General features: G+C 28.3%; 1 protein-coding gene across 2 annotated transcripts in view; it reads right to left on the bottom strand.

Moving 5' to 3' along the window:
• Positions 1–14543, bottom strand: part of LOC106689817 (uncharacterized) — a 353286-nt gene that overhangs the window by 335058 nt on the left and 3685 nt on the right. Inside the window, exon 1 of one of the 2 annotated variants that reach the window (XM_067050475.1) lies at positions 7088–7223. The exons of the other annotated variant lie outside the window; for it this stretch is intronic. The gene's annotated coding sequence lies outside the window, so the exon portion shown is untranslated. Of the gene's footprint in view, positions 1–7087; positions 7224–14543 lie in introns of those variants that run through there. 2 annotated transcript variants of the gene reach the window in all.

Here is a 14543-nt window from a genome sequence, read left to right as displayed (position 1 = left end):
TATATTAATCAAAATCTAGTATTTTGTTAAAATTGTTGAAAACGTATGTACAATAAAATTTGTTATATATAAGATTGTTCTTCAAGATGGCTGAAACGTTGGACTTTTAAAGAAATAATAAAGAGTATTTTGAGAAATAATTTGGATACACGTTATTTTATTTTTTTTTTAAATAATAAGTCTCAGGAAAGTGAAAAGATCATATACAAATTATTATTATTAGGGAAACATTCATAACCTCCCCACTATTCATCAAAGTATAACTGATTTGGAGCGATTCCAATAGAGAACTTAAAATTATTTTTATTTTTCCAAGGGACGTGTAGAGAATTATATCAATGACAGAACGTTATTTGGTCTCGGCCGTAAACAAAAAAGAGAGGCCGGCATAACAGCGACTATTTTTACTAAACACTGAAGAAGGTTGTGTCATCAGATGAGATCGAATGTTGTGTTCAGGCCTACGAGGTCCAGTACAACGTTCGAAAATATCTTGAAGACGATTTTTTTCCTTCATTATTAGAGAAAATCATAAATAATAAATAAAAATGAAATTATTTGTATTGTAGTTGGAACCAAACCGGAGGATAGAGAAGCACAATTTATTATAACAGAGAAATGGTAGTTCTCTGTTACCATAATAATCCACCATTAAAGATTATTAATTTAAATAATAAGTCAGTAATAAAACAATTGTCCAAATTTAGTACGGTATAGTGTTTATTGGCATTAAAGAAAAAAACAGCACGAAAACCCTTATATTATACTCTGCTGCAGTTTTCATCTATTGCAGCAACTGTCTCAGCCACCATATATGATGTATATTGTATGATAGTTCCCATCATGAAGATGTTATGGCAGTGCTGTCGCATTAGGTTAGCCATGACAGATGACAATAAATGTAATGTCAATGAAGCTACTTATAAGTTACCTAAAGAGAAATTAAATGAAAACATCGAGCCAAAGAGGCAGAAGGAGTAATTCATTTAAGTATATGCTCCTAGTATTGATCCCTTAGGAGTCTCGATGGTTATTACTAGGGGATAGGATTTTTATGTTTTCACATATTTTTACCTGACCATGATATATGCGATTCCTTACTAACTATAGATGTTTCAAGACATTTCTGGCCAAAAGAAGCCATTTTTATTTCACATATTTTTAAATATTTGGCCTTTTTTACATATTTTGTTGTAAATCACATATTTTCTGAAATATTTGTTATTTTTATCATATTTTTCAATATTTTTTCCTGAATCACATATTCCCTTAAATTATTTGTTCTATTTTAAATACATTTTTCGCAGCAACAACGTAAAATTCAAGAGAACGCAAGAAACTTAAAAGTGAAATTTATCATTTATCATAAATAGTGCGTAAAAATTCTGTATCTTCATCTTTGAACACAAATTAAAAGCAGTGGCAATAATAAATTTTCACACAGAATTACACCGAGAATCCCTCAGAATCAATTAAAAAGAGCAAGGGTCTTATTCCTTATAATAACAAATGATGACACAGCCGCCCAGGTGATGCAGAATACCGAACTAGATGCAATGGAAACAGCTTCATTTAAGTATGCCCCTATAACATCAGTAAATGTTGAAAGATCTTTTAGCCGGTACAAGTCCATTCTGCGGTCAAAACGACGAAGATTTTTATTTGAAAATTTAAAAAAGCATTTAATCTGCAATAATTTTGTTACTAACCCTGCTGAATAATTGATTTCTTTCAAAGTTTTAAATATTTTTCTAAAGTTTTTTTTTCTTTTTCTTTTTAAAAAGGATTATTCTTTATTTCCGTTTATAATTTGTTCATAATTCATTTTGAGTAATTATTAATCAATTAGTTTAATTACAATTACTAATTAATGTCTTGTTATTGAATAGCTATGTTTTCTCTAAGTACATTTTTTTGTACATATTTTAACATAATTTCTTTAAAATATTATTAATATAATAGATAATAAATACATATTTATGTAACTTTTTTTAAGTTATAAAATTACTAATTAATTAGTAATTTATATTGTTGAATATTACAAAATTCATAAATAGATATTTTTTTAAATATTTGACAATTTATTAGCACATATTTATGTTCATATTTCGGATTTTTTAGCACATAAAAATCCTATCCCTAGTTATTACTATCACATAACATGGTTCCAGTAATTAATAAAAATCCTCAGATAATAATGACAATAGTAATATATACTAAAAGTAGAAATGCAAAAAAGAACTTGATTGTACAGTTACTAGAACTAGTAATATTGGGGATAACGGTAAGTGAACTCCATGGCCCTTTTTGCCCAACCCCAGAACAGCTACCTAGAGGTTACCGTCTCGTTCTAACCAGAGAGGGAGTGTCAAGATTTATTAATCGGGACCGCCGAGGAAAAAATATTAATAGTTCTAGATGGGAATCGAACCTACACCGTTTTGAACCGAGCTCTCTGCGACACTGTTCTCAAAGATACAACTTTAATGATAGTAGCAGCTAAACAAACGGATACTAAGGAATCAAATTCCAAAGGTGAGAAGAGTTAGCTCTGAATCTTTTTTAAGTTGGTAAACCTGAATAATACATGATGATATTATCATGGAGGTGTTTGTATCCTTATTCTTTCATTTGGGTTCAGTAAAATCGTCTACAGAAATGTTGGTCTCTTGAATTTCATTCGCTACTTCCATCTCTGACAGGCCAATTAACTAAGCAGGATATTTTTAAGTCCGATGGCCTTCAATATCCCTTTAAGTGTACAATTGGTGGAGTAATTAACACTATTAGACCAAATAATTCACATATTTTCAAAACCTCCAAGGGAGTCCGTGGTTGGTGGAGCCAGCTAAGCCACGGTCATAGCACTATCGTGAATCGAATCCGGCCTGGGCGAGATAAATATTATTTCGTGGTGGACCCTCAGATGTTCTCGACTTTCCCACTGGTTTGTAACCTGCAGGATAACTCATCTCTCCTGCCTTAAGTTGGAGTATATAAGGACTAATATAGTTCTTGTCCTAATAGTGAGGCCACACTCACTTCCAGGCTGGCCCAATATACATCAAAAAATATTTTCCACCACACTTCCCGGTTATTATAATCGTCCAATAAGAACTTAAGAACACTTACGCATCATTTAATTTAGCATTCTGATTTTTTCTAAAAAAAGGACAGAAGTTAAAAAATATTTAGTTGGAGTTTCTGTAATTTTCTAGTTAAAATAACATTTCTTTCATCGTGAGATATTGTATTATGTCATGAATTTAAAAATAATGGAAGAAAAATAATGAAAAAATATTTTTTTTATTTTAATTTCGATTTAAATGATCACATTTTTTATATTATTTATAAAAAAAAAATGTTATACTTTTTAAATTAGTTTGATAAAAATTAGTATTTCCTTTTTTATTGCTTTGTATTATACCTATTTACATAACAAAAAAACAACAACATTGTTTCAACAAATAAAAAATATAAATATAATAAATATTAATCTTTTTCTAACCATAAATTTTAATAACATAAAGTTATCACACGCCCTATTTTAGTATATTATTTTTTAATCCAGTAGATACCCTCATAATATACGTATCATTTTTTTCAGAATAAATGAAAGAATTTTAAACTAAAAAAAAATTATTTGTTTTTTTAATTTTCAAGACGGTATAGAGTAACCAAAATAGATCTAACAGAAAACGAAAGTAAAGATACACAAATACTAGCCTTAGAGTCCAATTACCAACAGCTAGGCAGAGTTCAACGTACCTGCAACAGCAACTATAAACAATTTCGTAACAAGTAAAAAATAACTAACGGTTCTTTTTTCAAGGCCGATCGTAAAAATTGCGGCATATTTCTACCTTATAAAGAAAGTAAGACGCAGTTCGAGAGCGGGATTAAACAGAAGGGTTCAGAGAAAATAGATCACGAACACTTAGGAAGTTGTCAAGAGAAAAAATATTAACAAATAGTAAAACTTAAGAATAGGTACGAAATATTTCATAACGTACCGAAAAGAAAAATAAGAAAGTAAATTAATACTCAAGTATTCAATAAGTACGAACATTACGAGCAAATATTAATTTATTTGACTTTTTATAATTAATTCAATTGAAATTACAAAGTTAGCTGTTCTCTCCTAATTTCAATAGTTTTCTAAAAATTAATATTTATTTAATTTTGATTTTTTATATATATTTAATTACTAGATTTTAATTTTTATACACATACATATTATTTTATATTATAATTTTAATATAACTATGTTTTCATACTGTCTTCTTCTTATAATGCGTGTACTATACATTTTATTCATGTATTACTTACTTACCTATATTATTTGTTATCTTTTAATTTTCTTCTTGTTTTTTTGTAATTAGCCATGATGAAGATCTGAATATCTGACCGAAACTTTGGCATAAAGTAATTTTTACTCTATTTATTTATTTTAGTATTTGTATTTTTCACTGACCACACCCAATCTTAATCTCATTCCATTTTCTCCTCATATAACATTCACGGTCAACCACTAAATAATTGGACAGTTTTCGGTATACGATTAGAACTTGCTTATTTTTAAATTCAATATTTTATGTTGCAGTATTAAAAGTAATTATTTGGAATAGAAATAAAAAAATAAAATAAAAAAAAAAACAAGAACTACTGTGTCATGATATTACTAGACTAAAATATATTATAATATTAATACCAGGAAACATTTCGCCAAGTAAAGCATCGGCAGGGCCATAAAAAAAATTAAAACATCTCATTTTAACAGCCTTAAAATAGTCTAGTCATATTTATAGTTCATCATTCCAAAACAGTTCAACACAAGAAAAAGGAAGTAAGATATCTTCTTTGTCTATAATCTAAAGGGCCCTATATCATAAAGTGACCAAGGATCGAATACTATAATGGTCTAATTGGTAATGTCATAAAAATCATTAAAACTATATTTCAACAAGACTTATGAATTTTGTACAGTACCTCAGTTCGATTCTCACAATTCTATGGAAAAAAAATTAAATGTTTTCCATTGTTTATATCACAACTCGTAAGCCAGTCAATATCATTTAATTTTTCTGTGGTCAGTTAAATTTAATCTAAATGTTTCCAGATTCGCCACCTAACACAATATCTAAGAAACCTAAAGAGGGAAGAAATATCTCACAATATCCGAAGTTTCGAATATAAAGCAACTTCGATTAATCGATACTTGGAATCGAACCAAAGACTAGATATACCCTTCCCCCTCAGAGTAGACCAGGTTCACCTTCGTCAGATGTGGTTTCCTCCTTTCTCTATTGCCATTGCATGTTGGTTCCCTACTGAAAGGCTCGAAACAAGGCAATAATCCGCACCTATTACAATATCCGCATATGTTATTATTTACAATTATCATATATTATAATACAATATCAGTTTTACTTAACAAGCATTTTACATATACAGTGACTTTTTATCGAATGAACACCGATTCGCGAAGGATATCGCTTCGTAAGAAAAAGAAAAACCTTGAAAGAGATGTTTTTATCGATTGTGTATACGGAATACTTTCCAAAAAAAGATTTCTTAAAATTCTCCCTTCTCTTTCATGACTTAAATAAAATCGAAAGAACCGGTTTCTTCAACCATCTTGGCTTATCATCGCGATTCGCTGGAGTGCCTTCTTAGACCGATTATACTTGACCTTATCTTTTTTATCTGAAAATCATTGTGAAGTATAACTTTCACTTATCTTCATGGACCGATTGGATTTGATTTCCATTCACAAACAAGTAATCGGATTGACTTTCGGTTAAAGCTTCTGATTAAGTTTAACGAAGGCCAGTAACTGACCTACCTGCAGCATAAGTCCTAGAACTGATCATCCAGCAGACAGGTAGAATATAAAAAAATATTTCAAAATTAATTATAAATCAATCCTAGATCAATTAAACAGAACTGTCAAAGAAGATATAAATTTCAACAATTATAAAGAGAAAGGGACCATAGCTGATAAAAGGATAGCAGGGCAATTTAAGATCCCTTTCTTTTCTGAAATTTATGATTTTATTTTTTTTTTATTTATTTTAATATTGATATATAATCTAATCTAAATTCTAAATTGGATCGAATTTTGCAGAGAGAAAGCGATCCACACAGTAACTAAACTAAGAAAAATGGATTTAAAGATAAATATTTAAAATTAAATTTAAACAATACAAATAACACTTATATAAATACATAGAACTGATTACTTCAACTAAAAGCATATTAAAGGGTTTACACAATTTCATAGTTTAGTGCTCTTGTTGACAGTTCCAAGATTGGATATCCATGTGAGTTGAGAGTGGGAATTTTTCTACAAGACATAGAGTGCTAAATAAGGAATAATAACATAGCATTAAGAGATATTTGACAAATTTTAAAAATTTTAAAAGAAAAAAAAATTCGGATTTATACCTGTTTTGACAAGGAAGTAAGCTGAATCAAAATCAACAAGGCAATTGAAGAAATGAGTGAATGAAGGTGTTAAGTGAAATTTTAAGAAAAATAGATGTTTTTGCTTTGTAGATTATTTAAAATAAACCTTTCTACAATTAGATTAATTTTTCTGAGCCTTCAATTTGGCGAATTTCGAAGAGTTTAAAGTTAAGTTTTTACAATCTGAAGTTGGAATAATAAAATATAATAATTAAAATTTTCAAGGATTCAAATATTTGTAACTATATATTCATCTAATTATACCTCCAATTAATAAATAAATATTTCTTAAAATGAAAAATGTTTGTACTGATATATATATATATATATTTTTTTTTTTGCTGAAGTTACTTATATATAGGTATACAGTCTCAAGGAAAATAATTAGTAAAAATGAATCGAATTATTTACTTATATATAAAGAAAAAAATTAGCAATTTTAAAAATTTAATATTGCAAAAATTTTTGAAAATCTGACAATTCAAAATCCTATTAAAATTGGCAAAGAATCAATTTTCATCTCAAAATTTATTATATGGGAAACAAACCCTTGAAATGGCTGAAAATAATTTTTCCTAAATATGAAGTTGGTTACATATATAAATTATGTTTAACTTACGAAGTCGAAGTCAAAGACGAAGTAATCCAAAGAGGATGTTATGAATTGATATTAGCACAGATGACACTAACACGAAAGAAGCACTTAAGCACACAAAGATCACGTCCTTACCGAACGATGGTACGGTACTCACTGCCGGCATTCGCCATGGTGGGGGATCGCATCGCTCTCTTCGACCTCAACAACTTGTTCTCGTTTATTTACCGGCTAGTTAACGGATAATTAACAATAATTTACAATTCCATTAACAGTGAAATAAAAATACATGAGGCGCTTATTTTGAAAGTGGCCTAGTTCCATTTTCCAAAAAAAAATAAGTTAGCTACTTTAATAGTCATATTTTTACATAATCTTTTCATTCTGAAACGAATTTCCACAGATATATTTAAAGTCGTTAAGATTTTGTAACACGAAAATTTGATGGTTAATTAAGTGATAAAAAACGTTTATTTAGATAGCGGTATATGTTTCATCTGGATTTCCCTGGATTCTGGAGTTCCCTTAGTTTCAAATGGATATGACATAAAATTTTATGGGACCACAGCTTTATATTTAATTATCAAAATAGTATTTCAATTACAAATCCATAATGACTTTGTTTGAAGTACTTTAGATTCGATAAGGAATTCACACGAGTCCTAGTTGATGATAAGGGATTCACATGGTTATATATGCCACTATATTATATGGTTATATTCGTACATGTGGTGGCGAGGATGCACAGTCATGATCGCCAAAGAGAAGTAGTACACCAATAATAGAGAAGAGCCTATTCCCAGGACTCAGAAAAGGGAGGAGACAATAGACTAGTGGCAAAGAGGGTGTGATGTCTAACGGAAGGAATCAGACCCATAGACTGATTCCCCATCTTCAATCATCATCCTTAGCAGTAGAAGAAAGCACTGACTATGTGTTTTTCTCCTATTTCCACTTCTAGGAAAACTGAGTTCAATCAGGTCTGCAGATCAGCGCCGACAGCCGACAAGAATGTTACTCTCCCAAAATTGCAGGATAGCGGGGATCCTCAAGCAACTGAGGAAGGAAGAGGAGGAAAGGCGAGCCAGGAAGTAGCCTAACACTCACAGCCACTCCACCTCCGCGATGTATTTCCTTCATTGAGGTATTGATGTACAAGTGGGTAAAAATCCCATACACGGATAGGTATGGGCCTATCCGCATCTTTTGAAGATTTCCGCCTCCCATAAAAAAAACACAACAAAAAACAGACCATTTTGTGAGACTAGGTTTATTAGACTCAGAAGACCTCAAAACATGCATTTCCGTCGAAAACTCGAATCCGAAGTTTCGCACGATCACAATAATTTCTATTACTATATTCCTATTCCCCTATATCCTATATCCTAATTACTATTACCTACATTCAATATATAGGTAAGAGAAAGTAATAATGATACAACCTACATACTTAAAATACCACTACTTAATAGATTAATTACATTTTATGCCACCTGCAGACCATATTTAATTTCAACCCCTTCCCCAGACGCAAACGGAAGATTTAATAATTATTAATAAAACAATAATAATTTTAATGTAAAGATTAACCAACAAAGAATAGTAGTTTAATATCATTTTTATTTTATAATATGAAAGTGTATATATTATGTATAAATAATTGACCGTATAATTTCAAATAATGAAAAAAACTATATATTTCCGACGTTTCAGGTCACTTTATAGAGCTTAATCAGGTCTGTTCAAGTTTATAGCTTTGGCAACTTTGAGTAAGTTCTCTTTTGACCGCAAATCTGACCATCTTCATTATTTAAAAGTGTATATATTTATTTTTATAGCAAGAGAAATTTACTTTTCTCATGGACTTGTACTTTCATAAGTATTTAAAACGCAATTTCAATTGGTTTAGGTCCATTCATTGGCATCAAAAAATATTATTTCATAAAAAATATCCATAATGCTGATTTTAGTGATAAATTTTATTCTCCTAGAAACACAAAAACATTGTTGAACTGTTACCCATATTTTAAAATTTATTACAACACAAATCCTTCAATACCTCGATATAGACATAAATGGACTTTATGGATTCCACTTTCAAAATAAATAGCTCATATATAACTCGTCAAAACGATGCCGGAAAAAAAGTAAACAGAGATAGTAAATCAGCATCAGTGTTTCTGAAACATCGATTATTTTCTTGTTTCTTCTAAGTTATTATCTTCCTTATTTAAATGATCTACCTACCTTGTTCATAAATAATTATTAAGATATAAATTTTATTTTATTTTTTTTCAATTAATTACAATTTTTCCCTTGAAAGATATGTTCGCTCAAACCGGTTGCTTGTTTCACCTCGTCCGCCATGTTTCTTGAATTTTGGTGGCTAAAGTTGTTTTTGTTTCACCAATTTATTTTTCACCTTTGGCCTTCCGCGGGTCACAACTATTGAAACGACCGCTCTTGTAGCTTACAAGGTGGTCAGTATGATATCACATCGTCTAGGTCTAGGTGTGTATATATATAAATTTTTTTTTTTTGGGTGGTAGATCGCACGGAACTTTGAAATTCAAAGTTTCAATTACTATATCATTTTCTGTAATTATTTTACGATAAATTTTTTACACCACACTAAAAAAAATGATAAATAAAAAATTGGCCTAATAAATAAAAAAATTCCGTGGCCCTCCAGGTAAGGTTAGAGACAGAACATTCATTCCACCATCGCCTATATACGCGTACATCCATCTCGGGAGACGATGTGGAATGATCATATGACGGTAAAACAACAGCACTGTCATTTCCCAAATACCTCGTCATTCCCCTTCAAAGACGTTTTCATTTTTAGTATTTTTAAATTCATTTCCTTCTGGGGTAGTTAACAACTTTCATACTTCACACCTTTAATTTTTTATTAATTTTACATTAATAATATTAATAGTAATAACGTCCATCTTAAGGTATTTTTCGTTATAGTTGATTTTTCGTTCGTTTTAATTTTTCTTTCATTATTTTTTTTTTTTTATATCTATATCCTTAAATTTCTTATTTACTGATAACTTTTTAAATATGTTTTTAACATAATTTATATTTAAAATGTTGCTATCATTTATTCCTTTTAAACTATATTTTTTTTTTTTGTAAAGAATAAGATAAAAACAACAATAGTTTTGTAAATTAATAAAAAATAAAAGAATTAAAGTATTATAGTATATTAATAGTCCTGAGAGAAAAAAATCAGAAAACATCATAAATAGGTGCATTCGAAAAAGAAAATTACTTACTGAAGTTTTCATTTTAATTTTTTATCATCAAAATTGATGTCCTATTTTAGAAGTCTTTGTGAAAAATTGATAAAAATAAAGTATTAGTAGATTAAAAAAGAATTGTTTCCATTTTTTATAGCGAATTTTTAATAAAGATATTTTATTTACTTATTTTATACCAGATCAGCCTGGTGGGCCTTACATGGTTGATATAACCGTTACATTTTTTTTTTTTTAACAGTTGATTATGAGGGGTGGAGTATAGTCTAATAAAGATATTGATATAATATCAAAATTTGATGATTTGTTACTAAAATAAGGCTTCCGCGTGAACCTAAAATAAGTTTATATTACAATTTTTATTTAGAAAATTAATTTTAAAACTTTGTTGAATTAATTTAATAATAAATAGAACAGAAAAATTTATTTTAAAACAGTATCTGACGATGAGTCGGCAATCAAGTTAAATATTGTTCTCAAAAAATAACTCGTAGTTAGGCGTGGGGATACGCGTTTTATTTTCTTACTAACCGACATAAGTACATGCTACCAATAAAGGGAAAAAACAAGGGTCAGAGATCGCCTACAATTACCGCGTTATTTTTTGCTATCCCTCACTGGAACTACAGATTGTATCAAGACATTCCTGCCAATGAGGAAGCATGCGATGCATCTAAATAATGTAGTGCACACTACGGCATTATTAGAATGAAACTGATTATGAAAAAAAAATGGTATTTTTTATTTAAAATATTTGATTTTAGCTACTTATATAATTTTGTATTCGTTTGATCTTTTTTTTTTTTTTTTATTTTGAACAAATAACAGTATTTCATTTATTACTTAGTGCTGATTCAGCAACGTTCGATCGAGATGTTAGTAAATTTATTTATTTATTATTACAGTCAAACCAAAGCAAAGAAGAACTAACAGACGTACAATAGTGCCAAAAATTAATCTAAAACAGTAAGAGTTTTTTACAATTTATTTTATATATAGTTGCAAGGATGGAGGAGCATATATGTCTAAAAGGAATAGACAAAAATACTGGACAAATTTACTATACAGACTAAGAATGTTAAATATGTAGATAAAATAAAAAATTATTAAATATTTATTATAGTATAATTTTACTAATTTATTATAATATAATATAATTGTTTTTCTCGGAAAAAAATATGTATATACAAATAATAATATAGGGCACATAAAAAACTTATTATTTATTTTAAATCATAAGTGCTAGTTTGTTTAACATAATTAAACATTTCAGGAGTATAAAGATACAAGTAAACGTACTACAAGGGATCATAGTTTTGTGATTAAAAAAATATTAATAAAAATATTAATATTAATAAAAACAAAAAAATTAAGGGGGGATAAAAATTATTAAAAACTTGAAAACAAATCAAATATCGTGTATAATTTCTTAAAAGAAGCTTTTAAATTAGAAAAAAAAATTAATTGAAGTGGCTATTTTATTCCGCTATCCCCATCTTTTTCATAAATTTGCAAGTGAAATGAGTCTTTGAGTTAAAAAAAAAATTGACGATCGTAACGCAAAATCGATTTGTATCGACCCAATGATAATTTCACATCCAATGACGAAAGAAGTGCAATATGGTACTTAAAAGAAATAAAATCTCTAAAACTAACAGTTCTATAGTTAACAGAAACCAGAAGCATAAAATCCATTACATAGAACATAAATCTGCAAATAATTTTAAAAATTCGTTTCTATCACAAATATGGAAATGCAATTCTGCCGGTTCTAAAAGTCCTACTAATTAGGTGATTAATTCATTTAAGTAACGAATTAGGTTTTTTTTCACCTATTACTCCTAAACGGAGCTTCCAAGCGAAATAATTAAGATAAAAGAAATGAAACAGCATTAAATTCTGCATTAGATGATTAACATAACATATTAATTCAGTGATGTAAGCCATCTTGAGCAAAAAAAAAGGAATATATATTCAAATTTTGCCAAAATTGAGTTATGAATCCACTACTACATATAAATCCAAACTTGACATGGAGACGCATTTCTGACAATCCTAAAACGGTTACTAAAATAAAACTAATTAATAAGTTAATAATTAGTTTTATCAAGTAATGAATCAGAAATTTATTACTTGATAAATTGGGATTGTATTTATCTGGCTCCTGTACTATAAGCTCAGGTATCTTCACAAGATCTGTTAATTTTTTTTCCCAATAAAACTAACATAAAACTCCTGAATCACATTAACACATTAAATGGTAAAAAGTATCAAGTAAAAAAACTTGTAAAAATGGTGAAATATTTAAAAATATGTAAAATAAGATTATTAAAAATATCATTAAATGTTCCAAGAAAGCATAAACAAGTATAAATAGAAGTTGAATTAAAAAAAAAAAAAAAAGTGAAAACATCATCTTATCCTTACTTATTAATCTTACAATTATATAATAGATAAATATTTAATTTAATACGAATTATACCATGCAATCAAAATACATATATATACATACTTACTTGGGAATGAGGAATAAATAAGAATCCCTAATTTAATCTATATCATAATATTTTCAGAACGTCTAATTTGACTCCATTAATATTGATTAGCATTATATTATAGAGGTAGGTTATTAATTACCAATGGGGAATTCAATTCCTGTTCTAACAGTTAGATATCATTTTTTTTTTCTTATATTCGTTTTATCACCTCAATATACCATAACCATTAATAATAGATAAATATGTAAAAATAAAAAATAAGTATCATAACAACTCATGAGGGGTCTTGAGTTCAGTACTAATAGTACATTGAACATTTCTAACTTATGTATGTATTCTGAGGCCTAAATGGCCTACGAGTGGTAAACGCAGCATAAACAGTTGATAGTTTTTCCATTTTATATTAATTGGTTCTACATCTAAATTGCAAAATTATAGTAAAAATTAAATATTATTGCCATGTAATATTATCGCAGGTCATTCACTTTAGGTACCCTAGTTTGGGAACCACTTCTCAACTTGAACAGTTGTTACCACTACCAAATCAAGATTCCAATAAATTTCAACATCAAAATTCTCAATAACCTGAAGTAGAGAGTATAGAGGTTATTTTTTCTACAAAGTTTTGTACAGTTTTTTTTAATATTTAATTTTCTGTATGACCAATACTAATACCTTTTATAGTAATAATTAAAACCATCAGGTCTAGTACCACTGTCATTCAGTTCAACTCAGATAATTATGAACTTCAAAAAAATCAATCTAAGGTAGAATCTAACATTACAAAAACTTTTTAAATATTCCATGAAATTAAAGTTGAAAATAAACTACATGTATGCTATAATTTTTCCTTATCTATAGAAGGAACAAACTAAGACATTTGTATCACTTCAATTCCACAATACAACTAATTAGGACTGGAATATACTTTTATAGAGCCTAATTTAATTTTGTTTATTAAAGAAATTTAAGTGAAACCTTCATTTTCATTTAATTTTTATAAATAATTATTTTAAAAAAAAATCAGAGTAATTTTTTTTTCCATGTTCATAATTCGTTTTAATTAAATCAGTCTTTTAAGTATCGTCTAATTATATCATTTTTTTTCAAAACATTTGTGAACTGTTATTAACTGATAATAACAAAATGTTAAGAGGTTGAGGATTTAGGACCTTGAATTAATACCTAAGATCAGGATTGAAGCGAACAACTACCCAGGCCTTAGAAAAATGAATCAAGTTATTGCAGTTTTTATTAAATATTGCCCATGAGACCTAGCACCAAAAACAAAATAAAATAATTTATAAATGTAATAATAATTATCATAAATAATTTATAATAAAGCCAGGCTTAGTGAACACTATACCTCAAAAGTGAGGATACCTTTAAAGTTGAAATTATTAAAGGTAGTTCAGACTCTAAGTAATTTATAATAAATTATTTCAAAAAATTTTTAAAAAATTAGTTTTTCAAATAACTCAAAAACTATACATTTATAGTGAATTTTAGCTACAGAATTAATAGATTACTTAATTCTCAATAAAATAAAACAAACATCTTCTAAATTGGAACAGCATTAGCAAATATAGAAACCAGTTTTATCTTTATCTTAACATATAAACATATACCACTCACTAGCTTATTGTTAACTATATCTCAAAAATGAAAATGCCCATAACTACCAGGGCATTCAAAAAGTCCTGTCGTTTTTCGTTT

Source organism: Halyomorpha halys, unplaced genomic scaffold (assembly GCF_000696795.3).
Source record: "Halyomorpha halys isolate HHAL.00 unplaced genomic scaffold, Hhal_1.1 Scaffold643.1, whole genome shotgun sequence".
Taxonomy (NCBI): domain Eukaryota; kingdom Metazoa; phylum Arthropoda; class Insecta; order Hemiptera; family Pentatomidae; genus Halyomorpha; species Halyomorpha halys.
The sequence above is the reverse complement of the archived record's forward strand: the minus strand, read 5'-3'. Positions and strand labels throughout refer to the sequence as shown.